Source organism: Phascolarctos cinereus, unplaced genomic scaffold (assembly GCF_003287225.1).
Source record: "Phascolarctos cinereus isolate Bilbo 61053 unplaced genomic scaffold, phaCin_HiC Scaffold_3;HRSCAF=262, whole genome shotgun sequence".
NCBI lineage: Eukaryota > Metazoa > Chordata > Mammalia > Diprotodontia > Phascolarctidae > Phascolarctos > Phascolarctos cinereus.
The window spans coordinates 32,297,177-32,323,175 of NW_027555736.1; the positions used below are offsets into that span (position 1 = coordinate 32,297,177).

The 25,999-nt window shown below is 43.9% G+C and overlaps 1 long non-coding RNA gene across 1 annotated transcript; it reads left to right on the forward strand.

Annotated features, from left to right (window-relative positions):
- Positions 1-15,823: 15,823 nt before the first annotated feature.
- On the forward strand, positions 15,824-22,440 carry LOC110200094 (uncharacterized). The gene is made up of 3 exons (XR_002322161.2): positions 15,824-15,931; positions 18,691-18,931; positions 21,580-22,440. It is a non-coding gene; the product is annotated as an uncharacterized LOC110200094 (long non-coding RNA).
- Positions 22,441-25,999: the final 3,559 nt, after the last annotated feature.

The window sequence follows — 25,999 nt, forward strand, 5'->3', positions numbered from 1 at the left end:
TTCAACTCACCCTGTGCCCTCTATCTATCTATCTATCTATCTATCTATCTATCTATCTATCTATCTATCTATCTATCTATCTACTATCTATCTATCTATCTATCTATCTATCTATCTATCTATCTATCCATACATATAATTTTTCCCCTCCCACTACCCTAATACTGACAAAGGTCTCATGAGTTATAAATATCATCTTTCCATGCAGGAATGTAAACAGTTCAGTCTTAATAAGTCTCTTATGATTTCTCTTTCCTGTTTACCTCTTCATGTTCCACTTGAGTCTTGTATTTGAAAGTCAAATTTTCTATTCAGCTCTGGTCTTTTCATCAAGAATGCTTGAAAGTCCTCTATTTCACTGAATGACCATTTTTTCCCCTGAAGGATTATACTCAGTTTTGCTGGGTAGGTGATTCTTGGTTGTAATCCTATCTCCTTTGCCCTCTGGAATATTATATTCCATGCCCTCTGGTCCCTTAATGTAGAAGCTGCTAAATCTTGTGTTATCCTGATTGTGTTTCCACCATACTTGAATTGTTTCTTTCTGGCTGCTTGCAATATTTTCTCCTTGACCTGGGAACTCTGGAATTTGGCTACAAAATTCCTAGGAGTTTTCCTTTGGGGCTCTTTCAGGGGGAGATTGGTGGATTCTTTCAATTTCTATTTTGCCCTCTGGTTCCAATATATCAGGGCAGTTTTCCTTGATAATTTCTTGAAAGATGATGTCTAGGCTCTTTTTTTGATCATGGCTTTCAGATAGTCCAATAATTTTTAAATTCTCTCTCCTGGATCTATTTTCCAGGTCAGTTGTTTTTCCAATGAGTTTCACATTGTTTTCTAATTTTTCATTCTTTTGGATTTGTTCTACTGTGTCTTGATTTCTCATAAAGTCATCTTCCAATTGCTCTATTCTAATTTTTAAGGAAGTATTTTCTTCAGTAATCTTTTGGACTTCCTTTTCCATTTGGCCAATTTTTCTTTTTAGGGCATTCTTCTCCTCATTGGCTTTTTGGACCTCTTTTGCCATTTGGGTTAGGCTATTTTTTAAGGTGTTATTTTCTTCAGTATTTTTTTGGGTCTCCTTTAGCAAGCTGTTGACTTGTTTTTCATGATTTTCTTGCATCACTTTCATTTCTCTTCCCAGTTTTCCCTCTACTTCTCTTACTTGCTTCTCAAAATCCCTTTTGAGCTCTTCCAAGGCCTGGGACTGATTTCATATTTTTCTTGGAGGCTTTGGATGTGGGAGCTTTGACTTTGTTGTCTTCTTCTGACTCTTTTTGCGAGGTTTGCTCATGATCCCAGCCAACTACTTGAGTTTTAAACTCTTTGTTAAGGTAGAAGTCTGATTCCAATGTGGAGAATGTACTGTCCCAAGCTTTGGGGGTTTGTACTGCTGTTTTCAGAGATACTTGTAGGGACCTGTAAATTTTCAGTTCTTCCAAGGTGGTATGATAAGGGTCGAGGTGTTTACTCTTTTCCTGGCCTGTGCTCTGGTCTTTGAGTGATCGGCCACAAGCAGTCTTTTCTCTCTTGGAATTGTGAGGAGGGTTTTCTCTCCACAGCCACTACAAGCTCCACCACGCCAACACTCCTCCTCACCCCAGGACCACCACTCAGAACTGTGACCCAGATCCAAGCATGGGCAAAGCACGAGATTCCTGCCTCAGCACTGGCAAAGAGATCCCTGCAGCCCCCCTCTGATCAGCCACTTGACTCCCCCTCAGTCTGTGGGCCAGAAGCTCAGGACGCAGCCACCGCCCCGGGCCGGAGCTTTGCACTCTGTGCTCTGGAACTGGCTCTGACCTAGCTCTTCTCTCACCAAAAAAACAGACTTTTCCCACTGACCTTCTAAGTTGTCTTTGGCGTTCATGGATTGAGGAGTCTGGAAATCACTACAGCTGCCTGTGATTCGTTCCTCTGAGGCCTGCTCCAGGTTTGCTGGGGCCTGCGCGCACATGGAACTGAGCTCCTCTCCCAGCCCGATATGCCTTTCCAATCAACCATCTAGGCTGTCTTGGGCTGGAAATTTGTTTTACTCTGTCTTTTTGTGGGTTCTGCTGCTTTAGAATTTGTTTAGAGCCATTTTTTACGGGTATTTGGAGGGGTTTGGGGGACAGCTCAAGCAAGTCACTGCTTTCACTCTGCCATCTTGGCTCCGCCTCCCTATAAATATTTTTGTACATATAAATCTCTTTCCTTTTTCTTTGATCTCTTTGGAGTATGGACCTAGTGGTGGTATTGCTGGGTCAAAGGGTATGCACAGTTTTATAGCCCTTTAAGCATAGTTCCAAATTACTCTCCAGAATGACTGAACCAGTTCACAATCCCTTCAACAGTTTATTAGTGTACCAAATTTCCCTCATCCCCTCCAGCATTTGTCATTTCTGATAGGTATGAGGTGGTACCTCAGAGTTGTTTTAACTTGCATTTCTCTAATCAATAGTGATTTGGAGCATTTTTTCCCACATGACTATAGACAGCCTTAATTTCTTCTGAAAACTGTCTCTTCATATCCTTTGACTGTTTATCAATTGGGGAATGATTCTTATTTTTATAAATTTGACTCAGTTCCTTATATATTTGAAAAATGAAACTTCTATCAGAAATTTGCTCTTAAATTTTTTGATATTCATTGTCTTTGGTAACTTTGAGTAAAATATAATTTCCCTGATAATCTCTTTTAATTAGGTCTATTTTTGCTTTTGCTTTGTCTGAGATCATGATTTCTACCCCTGTAATTTTTTACTTCAGCTGAAGCATAATAGATTCTACTTCAGCCCTTTATTTCAACTCTGTGGGTCTTTCTGTTTCAAATGCGTCTCTTGTAATCAACATATTGTAGGATTCTGGTTTCTAATCCATTCTGCTATCTGCTTCTGTTTTATGGGTGAGCTCATACTATTCATATTCAGTTATGATTAACTGCGTATTTCCTTCCATCATATTTTCTTCTGTTTATCCCTTTCTCTTGATTTTTATCTTGTCCCTCCTCCAAAGCCTATTTTGCTTCTGATCATTGCTTCTCTTAATCCATCTTACCTTTTATCACCCCCCCCATATCTCTTATCTCTTTGCCCTATTTCTATATTGGCTAAGATAGATTTTTATATACAACTGAATATCTCTCTCTCTCTCTCTCTCTCTCTCTCTCTCTCTCTCTCTCTCTCTCTCTCTGTATTTCCTTCTTTGAACCAATCCCAATGAGAGTAAGGTTCAAGTATTTTCTGCTTACTCCTTCCCCCATTTCCCCCTTTATTATAAAAATTCTTCTTTGCACTCCTTTTTAATATGAAAACATTTCCCTATTCTACCTCTCCTTTTCTCCTTTCTTTCTGTGCATCCCTCTTTCTCACCCCCCCTTTTAAAAGAGATCATCCCCATGTGATTGACTTTCATCTGTGCCCTTTGTCTGTGTAGACTCCTAATTGCCCTACTGTGATAAAGTTCTTAGAAGTTACATGTATCATCTTCCGATACAGAAATGTAAACAACTTAACTGTATTGAGTCGCTTATGAGTTTTCTCTTATGTTTACCTTTTTATATTTCTCTTGAGTTTTGTGTTTAATGTCAAATTTTCTATTCAGTGTTGGTCTTTTCATCAGTAATGCTTGGAAGTCCTCTATTTCATTAAATATTCATTTTTCCCCGAAGGATCATACTCAGTTTTGTTGGGTAGGTTATTTTTGGTTTTAACCCTAGCTCCTTTGCCTTCCTGAATGTCAATTTCAAACCCTCCAGTCCTTTAATGTGGAAGCCACTAAATCTTATGTGATCCTGACTGTGGCTCTACAATATTGGAATATTTCTTTCTGGCTGCTTAACTTGGGAGCTCAGGAACTTGGCTATAATATTCCTAGAAGTTTTCATTTTGAGATCTCTTTCAGGAGGTGATTGGTGGATTCTTTCAATTTCTATTTTACCTTCTATATCTAAGATATTGGGGCAATTTTCCTCGATAATTTCTTGGAATATGATGTCTATGCCCTGTTGATCGTGGCTTTCAGGTAGTCTAATAACTCTTAAGTTATTTTTCCTCGATCTGTTTTCTAGGTCAATTGTTTTTCCGATGAGATATTTCACATTTTTTCTTATTTTTCATCCTCTTGACTTTGTTTTATTTTTTCTTGATGTATCATGGAGTCATTAGCTTCTATTTGCCCAATTCTAATTTTTAAGGATTTGTTTCCCTTCAGCAAGCTTTTGTACCTCTTTTCCCATTTTTGGCCAGTTCTGCTGTTTAAGGAGTTCTTTTCTTCAGTGAATTTTTGTAGCTCCTTTTCCATTTGGCCTTGGCTGGTTGTTGTCCATTCTCGAAGACGATCAGAATGGCATCACTGAGCTCGAGTCAAGTTATGGTGTGTCTGACTGGGGCTGATCAGACCCATGCGAGCTCAGAATGTTCTACCACAGGTCGGGCACAAATAGTCCATGTGAATATCTCACATTTCTTTTGAGCTACTTCAATTCTGCTTTGCTCATAGAGCATAGTACCTTCTCTGATGTGGGCCCGCCATGCTGAGCAGTCCTATGTCAGTGTCTCCCATATCATATTATCAATTCCAAAGTTCTTAAGAGAGACCTTGAGAGTGTCCTTGTATTGCTTCTTCTGACCACCATGTAAATGCTTGCACTATGTGAGTTCTCCATAAAATGGTCTTTTTGGCAAGTGTACGTTTAGCATTCAAACAGCATGGCCAGCCCATTGGAGTTGCGCTCTCTGAAGTAGAATTTGAATGCCTGGCACTTTAGTTCAAGAAAGGACCTCAGTCTCTGGTATGTTATCTTGCTGGGTGATCTTCAGAATCTTCCTGAGACAATTCAAATGGAAGCGATTCACTTTCCTGGCATGGTATGCTGTCCAGATTTCATAGGCATACAACAATGAAGTCAGCACAGTGGCTCTGTAGACCTTCAGTTTGGTGGTCAGTCTAATACCTCTTCTCTCCCATACTTTCCTTTAGTGACTCCCAAACATTCAGCTTGCTCTGGCAATGTGTGCATCAATCTCATTATCAACGTGTATATCCCTGGAAAGTAAACTACTAAGGTAAGTGAAGTTATCCACAGCATCAAAAAAAAAATCTTCCATTTGGCCTATTCTACATTTTTTTTTCTTTTTAGTGAAGCAATCAGGGTTAAGTGACTTGCTCAGAGTCACACAGCTAGTAAGTGTCAAGTGTCTGAGGCCAGATTTGAACTCGGGTCTTCCTGACTTGAAGACTGGAGCTCTATCCATTGCACCACCTAGCTGCCCCTCACCTATTCTACTTTTCAAGTGTTATTTTCTTCAGTATTTTTGTGCCTTTTTTTTTTACCAAGCTGCTAATTCTATTTTCATAATTTTTTGCACCACTTATTTCTTTTCCCAGTTTTCCCTCTACTGCTCTTATCTCTTTCTTTAACTCTTCCAGGAATTATTGTTGAGCTTCAGTCCAATTAGCATTTTTCTTTGAGGCTTTGATTGTAGATGTTTTCACATTATTGTCCTCTGAGTTTATGTCTTGGTCTTCTCTGCCACCACAGTAGTTTTTTATGATCAAATTAATTTTTCTTTTGATGTTTGCTCATTTCTAGCCTACTTCTTGACTTTGAATGTTGTGTTAAAGTTGGGCTCCGCTCACCTGAGGGTAAGGAAACCCTTCCAATCTTTAGGCTTTTTTTTTTTTTGGTGCTGTTGCTTTCAGACTAGTTCTCTGGGGAGAGATGTGGGCACTGATCTCCTGGTCTAAGCTCTGGTCTTTCCCCTGGAAGGGCTCCTGGTCCTCTGTAGCTGAGTAAGAATGAGTGGTGTGATAGGCCAGCCAAGAAAAGCCAATGGGATATAATGAAAGTTTTAACTTTTGGTTATGGGGAGATGGCAGCCTCTTTGCTACCTGCCCTGGTCAGACCACTTCTGGAGTATCAGTTTGCAAAGGACATTGATTATTATGTTGGAGAAGGTCCAGGGCAGAGCAACCCAAATTGGAGAAGGGTCTCAAGTCCATGTCATAGGACCACCAGTCAAAGGATCCGAAGATTTTTATCTTGGAGAAGACTCAGGGGCGACATGATGGCTGTCTCCAAGTATTGAAAGGGCTGTCACATAGATGAGGGGTTAGATTTGTTCCTTTGTGTTCCTCTCTCCCCCCCTTCCCCCCCCCCCGGGGAGAACCCAGAACAGTGAGGGGAGGAAGCAGAGAGGTCAATCATCAAAGCCATCCTGAAGTATAGAAGGGGTTTCCTCAGGAGTGTGGGGGGGTTCTCCTCATAGGTCTTCAAGCAGACCTCAAATGATGGTTTGATTGAAGTGCAGGCTTGGAGTTTGGGTGGGGCAGATCCAGGTGGCATGATGGAATGAGCCCTGGATTGGGAGGGAGGCAGCTCGGACCCTCACTAGCTGCATGTCGTCAAGCTATCTGAGCAGCTGGCTTCTCATCTCTAGAATGGGAACAATAATCTGTGTTGCATCTAATTCACAGAGTGGTTGAAAGAATGCGGTTTATAAACATTAAAGTATCCATGGAAATGGGAGGTGAGTGGTTACATGGGCTGCTAAGAAAGAGAGAAGCAGGAGGTGAAGGGATACTTGTTAGTATGTGACTGGTACTAGGGTTGGGGTGAGGAAGGGGTCGGGTGAGTCACATACATAGAGAATTATTTCCCTTCAACATTTCCCTGGGAAAATGCTCCTGGTTGTGCCTGAGTGGGGTGTTTGGGGTCATAAGGAGGCTGGTTGCAAACGGCGATCATCTTCACACGTTCTCTCTGTGAGTCCATAACAGGAATAAACAACTCTGAGGCTTGTGACCACATGTGACGTGGTGGGCTGCTTTGTCCTCCTAACCACTGTTTTCCCACCTCCCACCCCCAATCAAACCTGCCCTCCCCTACGTCTTTTGTTCTTCTGAGAAGTCAGTTGTGTGGTTCCCCTGGAACCTCAGCTGGCCAGCTCGATGTGGTATCCTGGAAAGGTGAGTGATCAAGAGACTTGTATTTGAATCTTGACTCTCCGACTAGCTGTTTCACTTGGGGCAAATCACCTTCCTTCTGTGGGCCTCTGTCCGAGAAAGGAGGGACTGATCTGATTTCATACTCATAGGATCATATATCTGAGAATAGCGGGGCTTAACTGAGGCAAGCCATCAATAACCCCACCCCACTTTAAGTACCTAATGAGATACTCTAGTGAGAGTATGTCTTTTGAATTGCAAAATCAAAGGCATTAAACTAGTGTTCTGTTCTGTCGGCTCTGGGTTCTATTGTAAATTAGCTTAAGGAGGGGACCTGATGCAATCCCCTACATGGAAGAGGCTGGGGAGCCGGCATCCAAAAAGGCACGATATGTAATGGAAATTCCCTGCTCCTAGATCTGGAGCACACCCAGATGTTCTGCAGCTGGTTCTGGTCTACTAACTATGTGAAGAATCACCCAGGGTGAGATGGGATGGATGAGCTGTGACTGAGGAGTGTCCCCACTGATGGGATCACAGATCCAGTAATAGCCTGAAGGGCTGGGAGTCACCTGAGAGGAAGACTTGTTTCTGATTTAACCTACTGGCATGCCATTGTAGCCCATGTGTTCTGAAAGCATCCTTATCCCAACTGCCAGTCTCACAGATGACTAGACTTCCCAGAGCTAGGCTGACTACATCTCCTCCTTGGGGTTCTACGAGTATCCTAAGGGGCAACAGAGCGACTTTTTCTCCTGGTTTGGCTTGAACTGCCACTGATGTACTCACCCCCTGAAGATGACCAGCTAAGAATCATTTAGTCAGCCAGGCTTAACTAGCATTTATTGAGAAAGATAAAACATGCCCCCCCCCAAGGAAAAAACACAAAAAGCAAACAAAAAATAGAAAATACCCTCCCCACCCCGCCCTGTCTGTGAAGCCCTCTTCCACAAATATAGTCCAGAGGAAAGAGGACTCCATCTCAGAAACCACATGTGGCCAAGGGGTCACTTCCTAGTTCCTGGTTGCTGGGAGTTTTTTTCTCCTGTTTGAGGGGTGCGTAGTTCAGTCTCTTTGCTGGGCCCCTTGTAGAGCTGTGAGTCCAGTTTGCCCTGGGCTCCCAACGATGCAGACATTGCCCCCAGTTGATCTGAGGGTGTCATTTAGGACACTGGTGGGAAGATAGAAGCCCCTCCAACATGGAGAATTCTGATCTTTTACCATCTTTGCCAGTTTTGCTAGGTGTGAGATGATACCTCCTAGCTGTTTCATATTCATTGCTTTTATTTTTAGCGGTTGAGAACATTTTTTCATGTGGGCTGTAATAAGTCACAATTTTTTAGAAAGAGATATTTGTTTCCATCTTTTGGCCATGTCTCCACTGGGTCTTTGATGACAGTTATTTTCTTTCCACCAATAGAAGGGAATTGCCTGAGATATTTCATTTGCATCCTCTCTAAATAGTATTGATAGAGGTAACATCAGCTCCCATTTATATAGCCTTGTGAATCTTGTGAAACACAAACCTATACCTGAATGGAAAAAAAAAAGACAATGAATAAGTCTGATAATGAGTTTAGAAAGAGTTTGACTGATCCTTTCCACCGGTCAGCTGGAACCCTCACCCTCTGAGGCCCCCTTTCCATTCTCACAGTCAAGTCAGGAGGGCCAGCCCTAAGCTGGGGGACAAAATTATTCATGGGTTTCACACTTACTGAGCATGTGCCCTGTGGTAGACCCTACCCTACTCATTTAGATACTAAATTTTACAACTGGATTTTACAACCTTAGAGGTCATCTAGAGCTACCCCCTCATTTTACAGAGGAGGAAACTGAAGCCCATATAAGGAAAATGACTTGTTCAGGGTCACACAAAGACTGTGAGGAACAGAATTGGCATTCGAACCTGGGTCCCTAATCCTAAATCTGGAACTCGTTCCACGGTAGATTGTTACCAATTGAGTAGGATGTGAATAGCCTTAGTAGAATTTTTCTTAGAAGCTGTTTACTGGTTAGGATCTCTGACTAGGCTGTCATGAAATGCCATCTTTAAAAGTAGGCTTCTTAACCCAGGGCCCATGAACTTTAAAAAATATTTTGATAATTACATTTCAATAGAATTGGTTTCCTTTGCAAGCCTATGGATTTTATTTTGTGCATTTGAAAACATGATTCTGAGATGTCCATAGGCTTTGGCCAACTGCCAGAGGGGTCTGGGATGCCGAAAAGGTTATGAACCCCCTCCCTGCTTTAAACACTACGCCATCTTGGATGGGGCTTAGGAGGAGTGAGTGTGGGACCACTGTGAAAACACGTGGGAGCTCTTGCTGATGTGGTCTGTTAGGGGCTTCTTCTTCTAGTTTGGATTCTGGTAACCCTGAGGGGCAGGGGTGGGGCAGGGGAGCATTACCAAGATGAGTAATGCACGACCCTTCTCTTACAGAGCTAGAGACATGAAACAGCTGCAATGCGTTTCTTAAATACTTTGAGGTTTTCAAGAGGGGAGATGGTGTAGAATCAAACACTGACTTCATGGTCAGAGGATGTGGGTTCAAACATAGCCTTTGATGACCTCTGTGTCCTTGGGCAGGTCATTACCTTTGCCTCAGTTTTTTCATCTGTAAAATGAGAGGTTTGGACTAGATCGCTTTTACCTGTATGAGTCTATGATCCTTAAGTTCTTCCTTCACAAAAAAACCTGTGAAGTAAAGGGTTTGAGGATTATCACTCCCATTTCAGAGATGAGGAAACTGAGGGAAAACGACTTGTCCAAGGTTGAATAGGACACTGATGGGAATATTGAAGCCACCGTGTGCCCATCATCACACAGCCCTTGAAGCTGACCTCCATCCAAGGTCAAATAGCTAGTAATTAATGGAGCTGGGGATGAAATCCAGCTCTTCAGTGGTCCCCACATTCCACCTTGCTGGTTTCCAATGGACATAGACTGTACAAAGGTCGATGTAACATCATTGCCAAGAGAGTTGCACAGTTAAGAAGAGTAGCCCAGAGGAGGGAGAGATCTCTTCAGGGGAGTTGAGGGCAGTCAGGGAAGGCTGCCCAGAGAAGGTTGCCCTTGGGATGCCCTTTGTGATGAGTGGTCAGAATTTCTCCATGTAAAGAATGGGGAGCAGGAGGAGCAGTTCAAGAACAGGAAATGGAATGACCAAAAACAAGAAAGGGTGAATCATGGGGAGAGGGGAAGGCAAGGAGCCCCAACCGTAGATCATCGGAGCTCGGAGGGACCTTCAATCCTACCCAGTCCCAACCTCCATTTTCTATATCCGGTGGCTGAGACCTGGTGAGGGGAACAGATTTGTCTCAGGTTCGGCAACCAGATGATGAAGATGTCCCTTTCTTCCCCAACCAGGGCTAGAACACCTGAACTAGGCTGTGATGGCTGTGGAAACTGATAGGAGGGGACTGAAGCCAGGAGATATTTCACTGGAAGAATCAACCGGACTTGGTGACTGCCTGGTCATGAGGGAGGGGAAGAGAGGGAAGAATCATCCCAAAGATGCCTGGGATGTTTGGGCTTGAACCCAGGAAGACCAGAAAGATTAATCAGGCTCCATGTTGAGGTAAAGGTTAGAGCACTGGGATTTGGAACCTGGGTTCTAGTCCTGCCTTTGCCGCTGATGACTAACTGTGACCTGGGACAAGTGCTCTCATTTTTTGTGCCTCAGTTTCCTCATCTGCAAAGTGAGCCTGAATCTCAGTTTTTGGAATCACTAATCTCCAAGCTCCCTTCTAGCTCTAGACCTATGATTCTCTGAATACCGCCTCTCTCAGTTTGATGGCAGGGAAACACAAAAACCTGAAATATAAGCACAAAGGAACCCTGTCCTTGATGAGGGCAGCGCTGAGTTCCCAGCCCGTGAGATTGGAGGGAGAAGGAGCAATACTGTTTCTTTCAGTGACTTTAACTTTCTGAGGCAGTGCAAACAACTCCAGAATGATCTCAGCCTCATTCTTTCTTGTCTCTACATTTCCTGGTTTAGCCCTAGATTTGGAGTCAGAAAAGTTGGGTTCAAATCCCAGTCTTGCCATATTTTATGGGACTTAGGCAGCTAAGTGGTGCAGTGGATAGAGCACCAGGCTTTGAGTCAGGAGGACTTGAGTTCAAATGTGGCCTCAGGCACTTCCAGGCTCTGTGATACTGGGCAAGTTGCTTCATCCTGTTTTCCTCAGTTTCCTCATCTGTAAAAGGAGCTGGAGAAGGAAATGGCAAACCATTCCAGTATCTCTGCCAAGAAAACCCCAAATGGGGTCAGGAAGAGTCAGACACAACTGAACAACAGGGGCCACGTCACCCTCATTCTCTGGGTGTGAGTTCCCTCATCTGTTAAAAAAGAAACACTGGATGGTTTCCAGGTTCCCACCTAGCTCTACCTCATGATCTACTGCATCCTTGTTGAGTCCCTATATATTTCCCCCCTGGCCTCCCCGCCCTTTTTTTCTCTGTCCCACCCTGAGGTAGAGGCTGGCTTGTCACAGGCAGGACACTGGTCAGGGTCTGGGTTGGGTGGTGGAAGGGAGAGAGAGCTGTCAGGATGGAATTTCATTGCTCACCCATTGGTCTGCCCTGGTAGAAGGCTCTGCCTTCTCCTGTCCTCACCTCATCCCTGCTTCCTGCATGACTGAGCTCAAGCACTCCTTTCTACCTGAAATCTTTTCTGCTCCCTCCCTAGGAGATCCCTCCCTCCCCAAACCACCTTGAATTCTTGCATTCATTAAGTTTATGTGTATATGCCGACATGTTGTCTCCCCTTTAGAATATAAGCTACTTGAGGGCACGAATTGTTTCACTTCTGCCTTTGTATCCCCAGCTCTAAGCACATTGCCTGGCCTAAAGAAGTGCTTAATAACCATTTGTTGACTGACTGAGTGACTTCTACCTCCCAGAATCCCTAGCTTTCTTCAAAGCACAGCTTAGGGGTCACCTCCTACATGAAGCCTTTCAGCTTCTCTCACTTGTTAACAATTCTCTTTCGTTTTTGAAAGAGCTTCTATTCATTGAAATGCATACACATTGTATCTCTCAAATAGAATACAAATTTCTAGAGTGTAAGGATTATTTGTTTTTTGTCTTTGGTTTCCAACATTTAGCACAGGGCCTGGCACTTAGTAGGGGTTTAATTAATATTTGTTGAATTGAACTTTTGAGTATTTATTGAATGAGTTGAGTAATTATTCAATGCTTGTTGCACACAAGATTTTGGCTTCAGAATATTATCAATGTGTTCTTCCTTGCCACCCTAACTTTTCTCATCCACTCCTCTACCTCATCTTCTAAACGTCTTGGCCAGATTGGAAATGGAGTACAATTTGTGTTCTGTTGGGCATTAGGCTGGAATGGAGACAAAAGCTTTGGTACAGATGGAGTTTCCTGGGTCTGGAAATCCAGTGACATTTGTCCTCTGATGTCTCAGCCTGGAGTGGAGGTGACCCTGGGTTCTCAAACATTATGCCAGCAGACAGAAGCTCCAACAATTCCCACCAAACTCAAAAGGTATTGAGAATAGGCTTTGAAGGGGACTCTCTTTGTGGTCCAAGGGACAGCCTAGTGACCTTTGGCAATGCTCAGTTCCAGGGTCAGCTCTGGGCTGCCATGAGGCACTGGAGGGTGGCTCCTAAACCATACGTGAGGATCTCAGCAGGCATCATATTGACTTAGAAAACCACATATTAACATATCTGTGTTCTACTGTATCTTCATCTATTTTATTATGGTTGGGCCACCATATTGGATTCCTCTGATTTACAAGCCACTGGCCCCTGCCATTTCTTTATCGCAAGCATTATTTTCTGACCCTTGTGCCATTCTTTCCTCTACCCACGTTTCATGGAATTCTCCCATTTTGAATGGATATATTGATTGAGTTTGGAGGATATTGCTGATTTCCTATAGTTTTTCTTTATTTCTTCTTCCTCTATGGCATGTATTGCTATGTAAGTGGTAATACCTTCATGGTGGTCTTTTTACCTATTTATGTTCTGTACCACAAGCATTGCGAGGAGAAATGACCAGGTAGCCAATGAAATGATGTGGATTTTTTGTGGCTTTGGTGCCAACAATGAAACCAATTCTGCCATGTCCTTTGGTTCTCCCAGGAGAACCCTCAGGCCATCCTTTCATTTAGCTGGAACATTCTTAGATCTTTTGTTTTCATTTCTAGTGAGCATGCCACCATTTATATATCTAAGTTCATCTAGTCAGCTTGGTGGTCCTTTACAAAAGGCGTTCACATTGACAAAAACACAGAATTTCAGAATTGGGAGGGACCCCAGAAGTCATCTGGTTCAACCCATCCTCACTATAGCATGCCTGACAAGTGGTCACTCATTCTCTGTCTGAAGACGTTTAGTGAGGGCAGACTCGATAGCTCCTCGAGCAGCCCATCTCACTTTGGGATAGTTTTAGTTGTCAGTTCTTCTGCCTCAATTCACCTCTTTGTAACTTCTACCTGTGGCTTCTAGTTCTGTCTTCCAAGCCAAAATGAACAAGCCTGTTTCCTCTTCCATATGACAGTCCTCTAAATGCTTGAATACAATCAGCTTTTGCCCTTCCATCTTTTCTTCTCCAAGCTAAACATCTTCAATCTGTCTTCATATTATGTAGGCAGAAACCCTGTCACTATCATGGTTACCTCTTCTAGATGCTGACAACAAATATATACAAAGAAATTGAATACAAGTGGTTTGAAAGGAGGGCATAAGTAGCTGAGGGGTCAAGAAGGACTTCACAAGGAAGATTGTGCTTGACTTGTGTCTTCAAGGAAGAGAGGGAACGTGCAATGGAGGGAATGAAGGAATGCATCCCAGGTATGCAGATTTGCTAGTGAAAACACATGGAGATGGGAGATGGAGAGCCATGAGTGAGGAACAGAGAGAAGGCCTGTTTGTGGGGATTGTAAGTGTGTGAAAGGGAGGATCATCCAATGAGGCCAAAAGATAGGCTGGGGCCAGGTTGTGCAGGGCTTTAAAAGTTAGACAGAGGAATTGATATTTTCTCCTAGAGGCAATAGAGAGTCACTGAAGTTGATTGAGTAGGGGTAGTTACATGGCCAGATTTGTGATTAAGGAAAGTTACTGTGTGTAGGGTGGACTAGAATGGTGAGTGAATTGAGGCTGAGAGACCCATTTGGAGGCTGTCTCAATTACTCAGGTGAGAGGTATTGAGATCTTGATCTAAGGTGGTAGCTGTGTGAGAGGAGAGAAGGGGTCGGATGTGAGAGATGTTATGGAGGCAGAAACAGCAAGATTTGGTAATTGTTTGGAAATGTGGAGGAAGAGAGAGTGAAGAGTTAAGGGTAATGCTGAAGTTGCAAACCTGGGAGACTGGAAAGACAGTGATGCCTTCAACAGAAGAACTCAAACATCCAAACCCTTTGACCCAGAGATTCTACCACTAGGCTTGTACCCCAAGGAGGTCATTGGTAAGAAGAAAGCCCCCATGTGCATCAAAATATCGATAGCAGTACTCTTTTTGGTTGCAAAGAAGTGGAAACAAAGTAGAAATATATATCCGTTGATGGAAAGGGAAGGGCTAAAGAGATTGTGGCACATGAATGTAATGGAATATTACCGTGCTGTAAGAAATGACAAATATGTTAAATGCAGAGAAATACAGAGAAGCATGGAAAGATTTACACAATCTGATGCACAGTGAAGTCAGCAGGGCCAAGAAAACAACATACAATGGTGTTGATAATCCCCTCTCCACTTCTTTCTTTTTTTAAAAAAGAATTATTTGTTATGTGAAATGACTCTCTGGAAGGGGAGAAGGAGAAGTGAGGTAGAAACCAAAGACATTAATAAAAATGTGTTTTTTAAAGTACTTCTTTGGCCTAGCTTAGTGAAGCTTCTACTCAGACCAAGCCCATGATTCTGGGAACCTGGCATTCAGTCAGCCTGCTCTGCAGAGATGTCTTTGGGGCTGCCACCTACTGTTAGAATCATAAATTCCCCCTCACTTATCTTTCCTGTCACTTTAACAAAGTTCTTTTTGCTAGAATATCTTGGATCTTGTTGCCATGACATTTTTCAAGACCCCCAAATTTAGACCTTCTGCAATTTACAAGGTCACCTAATTTAATCTCACTTTACTGAGTGGGAGGAAATTAAGGACCAGAGAAGCTGAAATTATTTGTCTAAGGCGTCCATCACATATAGTCATAGGATCACAGGTTTAGAGCAGAAAGAGTCTATAGAGGCCATATTATCCAACCCCCTCATTATACTGAGGCTGAGAATTGCCTAAGGAAAGGAGCTGGGATTTGAACCCCAGTCTAGTACATAACACCCTCTTCATACAGTCTAAATTGTCTCATAAGAGTGTTTTTTTGGGGACTTTTCACTACTTGTTGAATGTGTGAAAACTGGGGAGATCCTCCCTGACACCTTGTCTATTTTTTCTCAGGATAAGTTTTCTTGAACTGGTTGTATGTGTTTGTTAGGGTTTTCTTGCAACTGGGGCCGGTCTGCAGGCTCATACTGTTGGAGCTTTCTGGCCTCATTTAAAACTACACATCTGGGGAATGAGATCATGCTCATTCCATGAGAGCAGAGGCCCGGCTCTCCCTCAGCATTTTAGAGCCTCTCCCCCAGGCTAGAGATGGTGGGGGGCCCCACAGACACCCAGATGGCTGGAATGAGGGCATGAGATGCCATTCTCTAACATAGCAGGAGAGATCAATTGTGATCTGAGGAATGAGAGTTCTGGGTCTGGAGTCAGGAGAAGTGAGTTTGAATCCTGGCTCTCACAGTTTCTAACTGTTTGGCCCCAGGTAAGTAATTTCATTTCTCTAGACTTACATCATCTGTAAAATGGAAGCAATAACACCTGCACTTTCTATCTCTTAGGTGGTATATTTTTTGTTTTTCAGTCATGTCCAACTCTTTATGTCTCCATTTGGGATTTTCCTGGCAGAGATACTGGAGTAGTTTGCCATTTCCTTCTCCAGATCACTTTCCAGATGAGAAAACTGAGGCAAACAAGGTAAAGTGACTTGCCCAGGGTCACACAGCTAGTACGTGCCTGAGGCCAGGTTTGAACTTCCTGACTCCAGGCCCACCATTGTATCCACTGTGCCACCTAGTGAGGTATACTCTCTTATAAAAGTACATTGATATCAACTGGCTGATTGATACTGGAGAGCACACCAAATGGGTGCTTTTGGAACACAGTACTAGAGACCTTAGCCCCTCAGGGTTAGCCCTAGAATTCTGAGGAGGAGAAGTCATCATTGTTATCTGAGAAGTTAACCTGTTAGTCCATTTAGATTTGGGAGAGTGAACCCAGAGCGAATTTTACATGAGGATGACATGAGAGAATGTCTGGAAATCATTTTGGGAACCATAAAATGATATAAAAATGTCAACTGTTATTATCTGTAAATTAACGAGCTATCCACAGCCTGCCTCCTCTCCTGCCTCATCATGATGTGCAGATTATCAGAAAGTAGGCCAGGGAAACACAAGCTCTTGTTGGTTCTACCAAGATGGAAATGCTTCAAGATGGCCCCAGCAAGGGCCGAGGTGTTGTCTCTTGCCTGAAGACCAGACTAGTTAAGTTTGGTGAGGCTCATCACCAGATGCTGATGCTATCAGCTGATGGATGTTTTTTTCAGCCACAGCAACTTATTAAACTGTCTAGTAATGCATGCAAGTGTTCGGTTCCATTAAGTAGACATTAATTAAGTACCTACTATATACAAGATGCTTCAATTAAGTGTCGGGGAAAGATGACAATAAAATTATCTCTATTTCAAGGTTTTCACACTCTGTTGGGAAAGGACAATAAACAGACAGATAAATGGATAGAGGGATGAATGAATAAATAAGAACAAACAAATAAGCACATAAATAAGTAAAGGATCATTTGAGGAAGGAACGTGCAGATACAATGAGGAGTATCAGGGAAGACTTCATGGTGGGAAGGGCAGTTGAGCTGAGCCTTGAAATATGGCGCCCATTCATCTTTCTCATTCTTTCTTCTTTCCATTAGGTTACTCAGGATGTTGGGGTTTTGGCTGGGGGTGGCAGCTGGAGCTGAGGAGAGAGGTGCATCTCCGGCAAGGGGGATCTGGATGGAAGGTGGGGAGGGATTCTAGGATGAAAGGTGGTGGGTGATGAGGCTTCTTGCTGGGGCCATCCTCCTTGAACTATGAAGATCTAGCTCTGGTCAGATGAGATTGGAGGTCCCTGACAAGATGGAGAATATCACCTGATGTGGGAGCTTCTGTCTTCTCCTCAGTCTACCTGGATTCCAAGACCATTCCCTATGCTATAGGTCCCCAGGATCATAGCTCCTGCCTTTTCCTCTAGTGAGGTGGGCATCAAATGGGTACTCTTTTGCCTTCTTGAAGATGGCCAGCAATGGAAAACTAAAAGAAAAACTGGACATTTCCTAGGAGTCCTCTCAATATCAGTACTATGCCTAGAAGACTCCTGGGGTCTAGGAGAGGGATAAGCTTGTAGATATTGCTTCATTATGTATCACTAAGCACTATTTAAATTCCATTTATTTGCTTATAGAATTCATGGTAAGAGTAAAAAACCAACTTGTATTTGGCATTCAAACACGTAGGTCGGCTTCTACAGAGACCCAGCTTCATTATGAGTAGGGCTTACTGAAATATAGCAGGTTCACAGTGTAGATGTCAGTTAACCAAGCAGATGGGGGCTCACAACTCTGACTGGGAAGTTGTCATGGGGAAGGTGCACAGATTCCTACACGGCCCTTGATGATGAGCTCGTACTGCCCCATAGAAAGGAACAGAGAGCTGTGGCTTACCTAGTGCTGCCCAGTGTTGGGGTTCAGTCGGCGTCTGATTTTTGTGACCCCTGGGACTACTGTCCATGGAGTTTTCTAGGCAAAGATACTGGAGTGGTTTGCCATTTTCTTCTCCACGAGATTAAGGCAAACAGAGATTAAGTTACTTGCCCAGGGTCACACAACTAGGAAGTGTCTGGGGCTGGATATGAACTCAGGTCTTCTTGACTCCAAGCCCAGTACTGAGCCATCCAGCTGCCCCATCCCATGCCCAGAAGGGAATGTGCAAAACAAAGAGAATGATCATGGAATCCCCCCTCCCCCCCGGAATGACTTAAATTAGTGATTAAAGAAGGAAGAGAAGGATTCTGAAAGGCAATGAAGACAAGAGAGTGTCTTTCAGACATGGTGGACTGCATCTGCAAACATGGAGGCGGGGGGGGCATGCTGAGCTCAGGAATGACGGCTAGCCCAGTTTCACCAGAACATGACACCCGTTAGAAGGGAAGAAGCCCCTCTTCAGAGGGAATCATGGATCCTTGAAGCACCAAAGACCAAATAAAGCAAGTTACTAATTGTAGACTGTCTGAGCTGAGAGGCCCTCAAGGTTATCATGTCCAACCCCTTTTAATAGATGAAGAAATGAGAACCCTAGGAAGTCAAGTGACTCGTCCAAGGTCACACAGAAAGATGATAACTGAGCAGGACATGGGGGAACATGCTATTATTTTCCTTATTTCATAGAGGAGAGAAAACTAACTTTAGAGAAATTAAGTGACTTGTCCTGGGGTCTCACAGCTCCTAAGTATTTGAGGCAGGATGTTACATCAGGTCTTTCTGGCTGTAAGCTGGGCTATCCACAGTGGTACCTGGATGCTGCCTTAGAACCTTGACTTGACCAGATTACTGGAGGAGGGTTTGTTCATTGTGTGAGTCACCCAGGTAGATTTGTCACTTTGACGATTGATCTGTTCCTTCTGCAGATGGAATCCCAGAATTCCAGGGCTCCAAAAGGGACCTCAGGGGACATTGACTCCATCCCTGGCAGAACAGAAACCCCTTCTTGATCATCCCGTGAACAATGCCATCTCCACCTTGGTCTTGACTCCTTCCTTTGGAATGTTCCAACAGACGAGAGGGATGCTGATGTTCTAGGCAGAGAATTGTGGTTTCAGGTGGGAAGGGAATGGCTGAGAGAGATGAATCAGAGGAGCAGCTGGGCTTGTGAGTATCTGTGATAATAAAAATGTTTCTTTAAAACACCCCACAAAAAAGCAACAAAAAGCCCAACCCCCGCTTTTGCTCCTAACCACGCAATGTCTATATACAGCATGCAAACAGAATTGTTTCTAGCTGATTTCACTTTTTTCAGTTGTTCCCATGGGGTATCAGCTGTTTCTTAACAGATGACAAATCTCTGTGGTTAGCTTAACCCATCAGGATCTCTTGGCTATGATCGTTAGATACTTGCCAAAAATATGTGGATGGAATACTGAATAGAAAGAAAAAATAGGAGATGGGGGTGGGGAACATGAAGAGTTATAGCTCAGAGGCGGCATGGAGGAGGTGGAAGGAACACTGGACTGGTTTGAGTCCCCCTCATACTACTAACGTGCTGTGTGACCTTGGATAAGTCACTTCCCTGATTTCAGAGATCCCTTTCTGTGCTGAAACGTTGTCAGTCTCTAATTCCAGGTGTAACCCATGGCCCCCAAAATCTGGGATTACATAGACCCAGTTCAACCTTGAGAGCCTCTAGCAATAACTAAACACTAACAACTCTGGCTCATTTTGCGCCCGCTCAGAGCTTCACGTGAATGTAGCTTATGTCTAGATTTCCACAGATGGTAGTACAAAGACCTCTATAGCTCCTTCACTTGTACAAGAAAATGAGGCAGAAGACAACCTTTATTTCATCCCACATGGATCCTGGGCAGTCCATAAACAATGGATTCAATCTTTTTCCATTATTAGTGAGACTCATCTTCCTCCCAGAGCCCTTTATTATCTTTAAGACACACAGGGTCACTCTATGATCCAGATTCCTTTCATAAGAAAAACTAACTTGGGGTTGATTGGGGGCAAATTCTGGGAAACCCCACGTCCACCCAAGGGAAGCAATAGGCCCCCAGCCTTATGGTATGACCCTAAATGCTTGGCCTGCACATGGAAGCAATGGGAACTCGGGTTCTCTATAGAAATAGCCCCTTCCCACTGGGCTTGCTCTGTCCAGGTAAGGCATGGTATTATTTGAGGGCAGAGCCCAGGCTTTTTGCTCCCTTTAATCATGCGTCAGTCTCTCATTTCTCCCCCATCTGTGGGGCTATGTGTCATGATTCTTCTTCCCCCCAAGGCAGGCTCTGCTCTCTGTTCTCTCACCAGAAGGCTGAATTCCAGGATTCTCTTCTCTTTAAAAGCCTGTTGCTGTCCATACTTCCCCTGCCTCCCTTTTCTCTTTCTGTAAGACTGAGCTCCATAACTCTCAAGCTTGGGGTGACATCAGGGGTAACTATCTGGGAACACCCCCCAGAGCACCCTGACCCTAAAAGGATGGGTGCCAGAACTCTCCAAGAGCCCCTCCAATCAAAAGGTTGGGGTTGGGGACCTCCTACCACTCTGTCATGTGGCTGAGAGTATGTCCAATTGTAATGGGAATGGGAATAAGCAGTTAATGAGTGCCTGCCTTAAGGCTTATTGAACATAACTACATTGGATTTGTTCCATACTAATTCTGTACATATTGACTCTGTATATATTTCTGTATGTGTATGTTGTGCCCCACCTCTACCCATCACCAGTTCCAATAGAATGTAAATTCCTTGAGGACAAAGACTATTTTAAAATTTGTTTTTATGCCTCCCCTGCCTAACATAGCACTTGGCAGATACTAGGTGCTTAATAAATGCATGTTGATTGATTGCGTTGGAGATGGAGCTTCCTATGTGAGGAATAAGAAAGCCACTTTGGCTGGACTGCGGGGGACCCCTAGAGCTTAGGAGAGATGATGCCTCTTAGAAATGCTGGCCACTTTTTTTTGTCCCCTCTGGTTTAAAAGGGAAAGGAAGAAAGGGGGAAAGACAGGTTAGGCAGCTGCCTTATTGTCAGGGAAGATATGTTGAGATTTATGGGACAATGAAGGATGCCAGTGAGTGAAGAGCTGGCTGGGCTGATTTGCCTTGCCAAGAGAGTCAACTTGACCTGTTTGTTTGCTGTGATTTTGTTGGACAACCAGCATCCTAGTAAATGAATAGCTGACAGGGTGTATTGCTGAGATAGCCAGCCTCATGAGCTATGCTTTAAAGGGGACTGTTTTCCAAATTAAGAGGTATCACTTTCCAATGCCCTGTTAAGGGTGATTGTAAATTCAAAGAGCTTGTTCATGCCACATTAGTTCTAGAATATAAGAAATGAGGTTTGCCCAGCTGGAGTATAATGAGTGAGGACCAGAAGACCATTAGTTAGCAGACCATTTATTGTTTGTCCTTTGCTCTCAAAGAGGACCATGACATCAGGAAGATGATGTCATGACTTGCGAATGAATTGGATTTGAGTGAGGGAAGGATGTGCAAAGCCACCAGCCTCACTTTCTCCTCCAGACCCATCTGGGTCCAGTGGCCAGATCAGGACAACTGGAGATGGCCCCAGATACAGTGGTAGACCTTAGCTTTAAACTGAGATCTTTCCCAGGTCTCAGTTTGACTGAGGCAATGCCCATTCAGTGATTAAGGCTAGATGAGAAATGAGGCATATAATGACCTCTTTTACCTAGTCAAAAAAAAAATCAGTCTGGGAGGGGAAGACCCTCAGGGCTTCTGGTCAAAACAGAAATGATTGCTATTTACACTCACTGTGAGCCATTTTGTGTGTTGCAGATGTTCCTGTCTGGACCAGTGACATCAAAGCCTGAGTAACCCAGAGCACATGCTTTTCTTCTTCATGGGCCTCCCTGGGAGGTTTCTGTGTATGCCCACTCTCCCTCCCCCCAGACATAGAGCCATTGGTGGGAGAAGGTGACTTAAACCCATGGGAGCTGATGAAGTCAACAAATGAGACTCAAGGCAGAGTCTTGGGGAATGCTCATAGACAGGGGATATAATACAGATGATGAGGTAGCAAAGGCATGGTCAGATAGGTTGGTGTGTAGGAATAAAGGTCCAAGCTCTGCACTCAGCACCCAAGGACTGTAAAAGACCTCTGGTACCTCCTCTGGAGGATGTATGGAAAGGTGAGGACAATGCACCCTAGTGGTAAGGGCATGGAGAATTCATGATCTGCCCTGGTATTGGGAGTGCCCAAACACACGAGGAAATGGATCCATCTCACTTATGAAGTGAGTCATTTTCTTAGCTTCATTCTCTTAGCTTTCCAGCCATGCTTATTGCAAACCTTGTTCAGCCCATGATTCCCTGCCCTCCTTCTGGACCTCCATCCTAGCAGCCACCTTCAGGCTGGTAATAAACACCTGCACCTCGATCCTTTCCTCCTCTGACTGGTCAATCTGTCCTTGAACCTTGGTCTGAGGAGATGCTCTCACCATGCATGCTGACTCCCAGACTGCTTCTGGACTTTGCCTGGTTAGGTACTGCCCTCTCCCCCAAGTCCCCTTTTATGTGTTGTCTTTTTCCATTGGTGTGAAAGCTCCTTGAGGACAGGGATTGTCTTACTTTTGGTTTGTATTTGTATTCCCTGGGTTTAGCCCTGTGCTTGGCACTGTTCTCTCTCTCTCTCTCTCTCTCTCTCTCTCTCTCTCTCTCTCTCTCTCTCTCTCTTTCTGTCTCTGTCTCTCTCTCTGTCTCTCTCTGTCTCTCTGTCTCTACATAGCTCTATATTTAAGGTCTGTCCCAGTTCAGACGTTCTGCATTCTGAGATCTCTTCCAGCCAGCACAGTCTCTATTCTACTGTGCGTGTTCTGCATGAGGCAGAGTTTTGGAGCTGTCCGGGGCCAACCAATCACTTAAAGAATATTTCCTGAGCCCTTACTACACAGAAAGGGAATGCAGTTGGCCCTAGGGGGATACAAAGGTTTTTGACACAGTTAGTCCCTGCCTTAGGAGAACTTGTGTCTAGCTGCAGGATGTTTGGGATTTCCCCAGGTCCAGCCATTCCTGGGCAATATGTTCCTTCTCAAGAATGACTCAGGGGAGCCTGAATCCCTTTGGCAAGTTTCCTATGAAGGGATCATCTGGCCCTTTCCTGAAGGCCTAGAGGGAGGTGGGAGGGTCAGAGGCCATCTAGTCTAAACCTGAGGCCCGGGTGGGTCATCCAGGCAATCAGTATCAGAGGTAGGACTTGAACCCAGATTCTCTACCTCCACAGCCCGTGCTCTCTCCATTGCAACAAGCTGACTCCTTTCCATTGGATAAGAACTCATTACCTCTCAAGGCGGCTCAATGCACTTTTCTACAGTTCCATTAGAATGTTTTTCCTCATATGGAGCCAAGATCTTCTCCCTCACTGCCACCAAGTAATTCCTGGTTCCTCCCTTTGAAGCCAAGCAGGACAGCTCTAATCCTGATCCCATGGGACAGTCCTCCAAATACTTCAGGACACTGCTCATACCCCCTTCCATCTGTCTCCTCTTTTCCAGGGGGATTATCACCTCCCTAGTCCTGCCCTCTTAACTCAGCCTATGATTGAATTAGCTTTTTTAGCTTCCATGTCACACACAGCTGACTCATCTAGGACTTACAGTGGAAAAAAACCCCCAACAAACCACCAACTCAAACCTCAGGTCTTCTGTACCAACTGTTGCCCAGCCATGATTTCTCAAGGACAGGGATTTTTGACTTTTTTAAAAAAAGTCATGCCTCCTTGGGCACCCTGGGGAAGCCTCTGGACCCTTTCTTCAATTAAAGTTTTTAAATGCATAAAATAAAATATCTAAGATTACAGATGAAACCAATTACATGGAAATAGTTAACATCTTTAAAGAAAAAAAGCTCCTGGCCCCCAGGTTAAGAATCCCTGCTGATGCCAGGCTCTGGTGGTACAAAGGCAAAACTGAAATAGTCTCTGTCCTCAGGGAATCTACATTCCTCTAGGGGAGACACCATGTACATACATAGGTGTATATGAAATGATTTTGGTGGAAAGATGAGCATCCCCCAGAGGGCAACAGAAATGTGCCTGGTTGGGGTGAGAGAAACAGAGGCAGACCGGGTGTCATCAAGGGAGGGACCTGGTCACATGGTAAAATCAGGTATGGTAGGGGGATGCCCTGAGTGCTCTGCTGGTCAGGAGAAATGGAGGAAGGCCTCTAGTACACGGGGAGGACCCTCTGTGGGAAGCTGTTGGGAGAATCACACAGGAAGCTAGGGAAAGAGAGTATTCCAGTCCCTGGGGAAAAGGAGCACGGGGGGAGGTGTATATGTGTTGAATTATATGGAAAGTTATTTGGCAGTAGAAAGCTGTGGCTGGTAAGTCATATAGACGGTGTTACAGAAGGCCAAAGATGATTATGGGCAGGAGGGTACTGGGCAAATGGAGGAGAAAGAATCTGCACTGGGCTTTAAGAGTATAGGTAATACTAGAGCCCCCTCCCCCCAAAAACAAACAAATGAAAACGCCTTTTATTGAGGTCTTTTGTTACTTGTACCAATATATCTTCCTGATATCACTGTTTCATTTCCTTGATGGAAGAGAATCTTCCTGAAAATTCACTGATTCTTCAGGAGATTCACCCAATCTCCCTTTTTAACAGTTAAGCAAAATTAAACTACAAAATGCCTCTATCTATCAGCTAAAATAATCAGGCTGATCTTTTAATTGATTCTACTTACAGTTAATTGATTTTGTTCTATAACTGACTAAGTCATGGTTCTTTGTCTCTGAACTATTTGGAAATTCAGCCAGCCTGTAATGAGTTAAGTTTAGAAGTCCACTTCTCTTATTAATCACCATTCTATTCTTGCCTCAAGGAAAATCTGTCATCCTTGAGAGATACAGATGGACACCAGGGAGTCTGTCTAGTATCTTTACACCACCAAGCTATCCTTCAAGGATGTCTGGTTTGTTATCCAAAGAAGTCTGGTCCACTATCTCTAAGCTAGCAGGTGGTCTCAAACAATGAACATTTCTTAGTCACAGGAGGAAGGAGGGGGGTGTTGCTAGCCCCTTGCTTCCAATTTCCAACCAATCATTGTCCCCCATGCCTCAGCTCTGTGACCAGTTGTAGTGATTTTGCCATTTATAATGATAAGCGCTTTTAACCAATTGTAATTTGTTCCACAGGGCAGGTAGGTGGTGAAGTAGAGAGAATGCTGGCCTTGCAATTAGGAGGACTTGAGTTCAAATCTGGTCTTAGATACTTACTAGCTGTGTGACCCTGGGCAAGTCACTTTACCCTGTTTGCCTCAGTTTCCTCATCTATAAGATGAGCTGGAGAAGGAAATGGCAAACCACTCCAGTGTCTTTGTCAAGAAAACCCCAAATAAGGTCACAAAGAGCAGACATGATTACTTGATTAAACAGCAACAAAAACTTATTCCCTGCCTACAAAATCCTATTCCTCCTCCTTCTCCTTCCTATGAAAAGAGTAGCGTTCCCCACCTTGGGGTCTTTGCTTTGCTGAGGGAGCTGAGATCCTACTTATTGAGAAATTTGCACTTTCCTAATTGTGCTTGGAATGCTGTGCCCTGGTTTACCTTATTTTGATTGTAACAAGTCTATGCGATAACTGAGAACCTCCCACCTCTGCTGAGAAAGGTGTGTTTCATAGCATGACCAAGATTAGGTCATGACAATTAATCTGAGTTTGGCCGACTCTGTGGTGTACATTTACATTATTGTAGTCATTGTGAATATTGTCCGCCTGGTACTGCTTCCTGTGCCCTGTATCCATTCATACATGTCTTCTCAGGTTTCTCTGAACTCTCAGATTTGAAGTCTTTCATACTACAAAAACATTTCATTCCATTCAAATAACCTGGATTTTCAATCCTGGGGCGTTTTGTGTGCTGGTGCTTAGGTGTGACTGTGGATGGTGGAGAGAATGCCTGGTGTGACATTCTTGGCGTAAGAGCTTAGGAGAGCAGAGGCTTTCTTTTTCCCTCTTTCTCAATCTGTCTGCAGTCAGTCCCCAAGAAAGTCTGGTACTACACATATCCCCTTGAAAAAAAGAAAAAAGAAGATGATTTCTCTCCTCCTGAGCTCTCATACCAACTCCACCCCTTCCTCATCATAGCTCCCATCAGCGTTCTTTCTGCCAATCTGGAGTCACACCTAAGCAACAACATGTGAAATGCCCCAGGACTGAAAACCCAGATAGTTTTCTTATACTAGAATTTGTTCAGC